The following is a 6,554-nucleotide window of genomic DNA, read 5'->3' as shown; positions in this document are numbered from 1 at the left end:
TGGTTCATTCTTTCAACAGTCGCTCTATAACAAACGCTATAACTCACGTCCAACAATATTTTATCCGCATACATTCAATTACTCATTACCTGTTGTCCTGTCACGTTGTGAACATCTTATATATCCAAGACTAACACATATCTAGTAAATGCTAGGGCATTCTTGAAGGAACAGGATATTTCTAGAAAGAGGTGGCGTGATACTAGTCACGTGACCTCGCTGACGCAACAATATTAATGTTTCCATGTAATTGTGAAATGGTCTTAAATATCCAGAAAATTTGAAACATAACCGAATGGTAAATCACTTTGTTGTATCTTGTTTCTTTGTGGAAAGATTAGAGAAGGTGGTAGAAGGTAAATTGCACCATATAATAACAAAGTAATGGTATGTATATGGCAATTTTCCTACTCCATAATATCAGATTATGTGACATTGTATTATGATCTGTCATCTGACTGGAAGTCTGCTCCATAGATTCAGAGTGGTATCAATGCCAGAGAAAAGTAAATATTTGTGAAGTGTAGTTTTTTGCCAAATGTTAATTCTTCAAACAAAAATTGATTAATTTAGACTTGAACTCTGGCCACTTTGGATTAAAGAGCATATACGTTTTTAGTATTGTAACTAGAAATCTATTAGTGAAACTAATTTACTGTATTGCTTGAGTAAATGATACTCCTAAAATATGCTGTATTTTACCAAACACTTGAAGGATTTCTATAAAGGGGTATAGTGAGAGAATCAGGACAAACAAATTTAACATTGTTGGGCATGCTTTGAGCATTCTGGACAATGCTAGTTAGCCCTGTGTACATGGGTGGGGCTCAAAGTGTGCATTCTATGACTTTTTACAAAGTGCCATTAAATAATATATTCTTATACATCACATAAACATCACCTTGAATTCTTGTAAAAGTCTGAATTAGAATGACTGTCAATTTACAGGCATACTTTGAGAACAAATAATTTTGTAACATATTTTGTGTGTGTGTTTACAACAGACTTGTATATCTTACTAAAAACATTCCATGTCATATAGAAAGTAAATTCAGAATTTTAATCGATATTTCTCCAATGGGCCAACCACGGGTTCATGGGCAAATGAACGTGTTGAGTAAAACATTGCAGAGCCCTCACTTAGACTTACCATCTGTGATTCTTGTTATTAAAACAAATCAAATCTTGCAATAGATAGGCGGAAATCATAATTTGGTTATAAAAAAGAAGCATCAAAAATATAGCAAACATTTTTGTCAACAAATTTATTCACATCAAGGAACATTTTGGAATTTACAAATTTCAACATCAGCATACACTACAATTAAAACAGTAACTGAGATCTGTTAATGGTAACATAAAAATATTGAACAAACAACAATGATGCAACAAAAAACGTGATGAAATAACAGTTAGAATAGATTTAATGGGAAAAGAGCTGATTGCATTGTTTAGCTGAAGGTGTTGTTGTTGTGAAATATAGTTTGTGTGTGTGTGTGTGTGTGTATGTATATGTATATATATATTAGCTCTAGGGTAGAGCAACCAGTTGTTAGAATATTAGTTATCTCTTGAGAAAGGGTGGTCAAATCTTTCTATCCCCTCTTTAGATTTTTCTTTCACCTTAGCAGATTCTCCCTCTTGAGGAAAATATAAAAAAAATTGAACAAATGAATTAGAACATCAACGTTCTTACAAAATGCAAGCTTCTAAAAGTCATTCCCAAGTTCATACAGTTCAAACTTGCCAGTCACCGACTTCAATAGAGTTCGGCCTACTTGTTCTGTCAGATACTCCTATTTGATAGAGAACTTGAGCTCAAAACAACGTCTTAAACGAACCTTAAACAACAAAGTTCCATCTTTCTGAAACCCTCAAGATCGTCTTATGGATTCATTACATTTATTTATCCTACTAAATTACTGGACTTAACGATAAGAAAATATATCTAGACATGAACATATGTAAAACATAAACTATGTAAGTCAAACAGCCACCGAGACTTTGACCCCAATTACTTAATTTTCAACTTTAGTTTCATCCAGTTGAATGTAACGTGCAAAGTTTTCCTAGCTAAAGGGGTTAATTTGACATAACTACTATCTAAACTGAAATATGTTGACTATTTATACCTTTTAAACTACATGCAAGTCTCTGAAATTATTTAGTTTTCTTCAAACATAAAAAACAACACTCCAGCAAAATTCAATTTAAAACTAAGTTTAAGAATTTTGCTCTGTCCTCTTTTTATCATTTCAATAATTCTAGAACTATTACTCACCTTTCTAATGAAATTTTTACTCTGAAAGACTGTTCCAACAACCTAATATTGTTATCACCCGATCAGACAGAGACAATGGTATTATTTCTCAGTGATCAGACGAAGTTTAAACTCGTTAATACTGACTGTCTTACTCTAACTATCCAACAAAAATAACTTACTCAAACCACACTCAAGTTCCATTTCTGAGTCTATTTGTGATAGCTTTTACTCTCGTTGTGTTCTATACGACCTACTGAAAGAGCTTTACTCTCCTTTGACCTATTCTTTCTCAACTCCAATTCCTCCACTTACTAATTTCATTTACTGTTAATGATTCCTTTGACTTTGTTAAATAAATTCATTCTCTGCCTCCTTGCCTTAACTACTTCATGGCAAGCTTTGATATTACTTCTCTTTCCACTGATATTCCTATTCAAGAAACTATTGACATTTATCTCTCCAAAAATATACATGAGAATGGTAAAACTAAGGGATACAAATATAAATTACGATAATGAAGAACTCATCTTCAGCTACGATAGCTTTATCTTCCTAACAGGCTTCTGGAATGGGTTGCCTTTGGATGTGATAGATACAGTTAATTTAAGGGATTATAAAGCAAAGCTTGATAAATATTTGATTGATAAGAACAGGCTTTGAGGTTTTTTTAGAATTTAGTTTAGAGGATAGGATAGCTTAGATGGACCAGAAGGTCCTTTGTTGTCCTTTAACGTTATGTTAAATCATTGCCAGGTTGTGTAAGGTCGGATTCTTTACAGTACGTGTTTGTGACTTGCTTGTGATAAATTTCAACTATAAACAAATAGCAACACAGTCCACTTGTTTCAAAATAATTGATTGAAAACAAATCAAACGCATATAGAAATGTACGTTACACTGTTGGTTACCACAGTTGTATCCAATGCTTCAAATAATTGTCCTTTTTTGTCAACGTACATACAGATTGGTTCTGTTAGTTTGGAACACAATTAACAATATGAAGTATTCTTCTCTGTTCTGTTATTACAATACAGTCTGTTATAATTTCACTTCAAAAATCGCCACTATACACTCTTTATCGCTAAACTCACAATCATGCAGTATAGAACTAAATAATGGTTTTTGAATGCGTATTTATATCCTGACAGAAGTCTAGAACATTCCACACAATACTTGATATGTTAATGCAATAATGCTCAATTAAACTAACGAGAAACTCGGGAAGTTCTAGCAAGATGACGCAATAATCTCACAATTGTAAACAATTGCCAATTCATAACAAATGAACTACACAATGTATGATTCGTAGACAGTTACGTAAACAATTAAAGTTACCATAAAATATTGCTTCTAAAAATAACTAAGTATGCTAAATAAACTGTCTAAATTATAACACTCAAATTAAACTTAAACTGAAACAATTGTGTATATATAACAATAAGCTCCTCTTCAAGAAAGATGTTGACAATTTTTTTATTGTATACAAAGACTGTTGTCAGTTCATGCTCTAAGTCTATTTATACAATCTGCACCAACGTTTGCAGTCCCCTTGATGGCCTCAGTGTGGAACTGGTAGTTCTAGAGATACAATGCCCACCTAATGATCCTTGCATTGTCGAATTTACACCTCTGGATGTATGGTCCATCTGGATGATGAACCCCTTTCCACTGAGGTAGTTCTGGAATTTACAGATGGTAAATATGATGGCCAGAAACTCTCGTTCATTCACAACATAGTTCTTCTCACTACTGAACAGCTTTCTACAGACATACATCACGGGAAACAGTCTATCTTCATGTTCTTGCAGAAGAATTACTCAAATTCCAATGCATCGGCCTGAACAATGAACAGTTTGTTGAAGTCTGGCATTCTAAGGATTGACGAAGTTTCTCACTTGTTCTTCCACTTCTAGAATGTCATCTGCTGTGGTTGTTTCCAGTATCCTGCTAACCCTGGAAGGATTTGACTTACTGCTTGATCATTGGAGCTGGTGCATCTTGTATGTGGGTTAGTTTCTACTCTTTCATGGCTATCTGTCAGTCACCCACCTAGTGTCCAACAAAGTCCAGCACAGAATAACTGATTTAGCACTTAGATGGTCTGAGTTTCTTTAAATGGTCTTCCCATCTGGCTGTGTGGGTCAGAATGTCGTCCACATAATGCTCGATATTGGTGGTTTTGTGCAACATCTTTCTCATCATATCATTGAATGTTGCTGCTGAGTTGACTAACCCAAACAGCATCTTTTTTTGAACTGAGAGCATCTGTCTCTTGTCACAAAAGCTGCCTTCTCTTTAAATTATGTCTCCATTGGGATCTGCCAATAACCTTTACTGAAATAGATCTTGGTAAAGAACTTGGCCACACTTAAGTTTTACCATGATAGCCTCTAGATTGCCCATAGGTACGAAAATGAATTTTGTCACAGGGTTTAGCTTCCAGAAATCTATTCAGAAGTGGTTTGAGCCATCCCTCTTCTTCACAATTATCACTGGTGAACAGTAGCCTGAATTCAAAGGCTCAATGGTTCTGGCTTGTAGCATTGCCTCGACTTCTTGCTTGATCAGTACTTTCATTGCATAGGACATGTCCATCTGTTCCTCAATCATTGCATTCATTAGGTACCACTTCAACAGTTTGGCATGGTATATCTTCGTCTTCCTGGCCACTTTAAGCTTGTAGTCCATTCTGGTGACCACTTCCTGCACTACAAAAGATCCTTTCCACTGCATAGTGAGTTATTGTTGTCTGCAGGTAACAGAACTAAGACCTTTTGTCTGACCTTGAAACCTCGATCCTTTGCCTTTTTGTCATATACGTGCTTCTGACTGCCTTGAGCTGCATACAAACTCTCCTTCATTCGGTTTCTCAGGTCTAACACATACTGATATGTGTTCCTCACTTCTGACTCTTCTTCTCCTGTCCACGGTTCTTAATATCTGCATCAGGCTTCTTACTGTTCTTCTATACAGTAACTCCAAGGGTGAAAATCCTGTACTTGTTTGTGGACTTCTTGGTAAGCATATGATACTGCCTGCAGATACCTGTCTCAGTCATGCAATCTCTCCTGGCACATCTTCTCCAGCATGTTCTTTAAAATTATATTGACTCTCTCACAAAGTATATTACATCTTGGGTTGTATGGGGTGGAAAAGAGCTGCCTAGTGCTGATGAGTCTGCACACATCTTGCATCTATTCTGAGGTAAAGTGGGTCCCTCTATCACTCAAGACTTCTTTTGGAAAGCCTACTTTGCAGAACACTTCCAGAAGGGCTTCTACTACTCTCTCCATCTCTATGTTCATCAATGCTATGGATTCTGGGTAACGTGTCACGTATTCGACTACTGTCAGCATGTACCACTTGCCCTTGTCAGATACAGGTGCTAGTGGTCCAATCAAGTCAACAGCTACTCTGCTGAATAGCTCTTCTATAAGAAACATCTTCCCAGTGGTACCTTGGCCAGTTTTCCTCAAGATACTGTCCTTTGGAAGATGTCAAATGACCTATAGAATCTGGTTACATTTGCAATGACCCCAGCCAATGGAATTTACTGGTAAGTCTCTTTCTCATCTTCTTCACTCCTTCCAAAATTGACTCATGAGCTAACTTCATCACGTAAGTCTGGTATTCTGTTCGTACCATGATCTGTTTAACTTCCCCAGTAGAACTTTCTTGATAAATCTGGTACAGCACTCTCTTCTGGTCCTCTATTCTGTAGGTCCCTTTTCCCTTGATCTTGTACTCGACTTTTTCCCAGGCACTGTCCCAAATTTTCTGCAATAAAGAGTATTTCTTCTGTGTTTCCTTCAGTTCCTTTAGACCTACATTTGAGATCTCACCCTTTGAAACTTGCAGGGGCTTCATATCTTGCTTGCTTTTCTTCTCTTGAGCTCTAGTGGTGACTGCAGATGCCTCGTCAGTCTTCTTTCTGTCTATTTCCACAATACTTCTGCTGTCTGGTATATTTCCGATCACTAAGTTGTAGATGGGTGCCTTCATACACATGGCCTCAAGACTTCCCATGTATTATAGAGTGTCCACCTTTATTCTTGCTGTGGAAAACTTTCTCACTGTCCCATCAATCAGCACACACAGATGTACCTTGCCTGCCATATGGTCATCAGATACTAAATTGGTTCTCACTGCTGCACCCACTATATCATAGGACTTTCACTTTTTTTGTTCCCAACAAAGTCTTCACCTACTGGCAGGTTGTGGTTTATTGGCAACTTTTGATGATTGTCACATGCTCTGATCACCACTAACTGTTGATCTGTTTGCTAACTTG

The sequence above is a fragment of the Limulus polyphemus genome, unplaced genomic scaffold (assembly GCF_000517525.1).
Source record: "Limulus polyphemus unplaced genomic scaffold, Limulus_polyphemus-2.1.2 Scaffold3891, whole genome shotgun sequence".
NCBI classification, from domain to species: Eukaryota; Metazoa; Arthropoda; class Merostomata; order Xiphosura; family Limulidae; genus Limulus; species Limulus polyphemus.
Note: the sequence above shows the minus strand (reverse complement) of the source record.